The sequence below is a fragment of the Brachionichthys hirsutus genome, chromosome 7 (assembly GCF_040956055.1).
Source record: "Brachionichthys hirsutus isolate HB-005 chromosome 7, CSIRO-AGI_Bhir_v1, whole genome shotgun sequence".
In the NCBI taxonomy this organism is placed as follows: Eukaryota; Metazoa; Chordata; class Actinopteri; order Lophiiformes; family Brachionichthyidae; genus Brachionichthys; species Brachionichthys hirsutus.
Window position 1 is genome coordinate 2,938,751 of NC_090903.1, and position 332 is coordinate 2,939,082.

Below are 332 nucleotides of genomic sequence, written 5' to 3' on the forward strand. Positions count from 1 at the left end.
CCCGTTCTCCTCCATCGGTAGACCGGAGGTGCGGAGCCTGACAGGTATTGGAGCTGCCGTCTCCCGGTCACTCACAGGAAATGCAGCGCACAGCTTTAGTAAATATCACCGTCGAGCTTCTCAGCTGTAATGTAACTGGGTTCTGGAGGGGGGTGAGCTCCTTGAACAGGGGAAGCATGCCCCTGCCATGTTCGGTTAAGGGAGTCACTGCATCAGGTAATATCCCCGAGTTGTGGAGGCAGCACTACTCGGCTATTTTTAATCGTGTTGACGGTGATCCCTTTCTGGTAGGGAGCCCCCCTCAGTGAGGTCGTGGGGGTCTCAGCTACTGA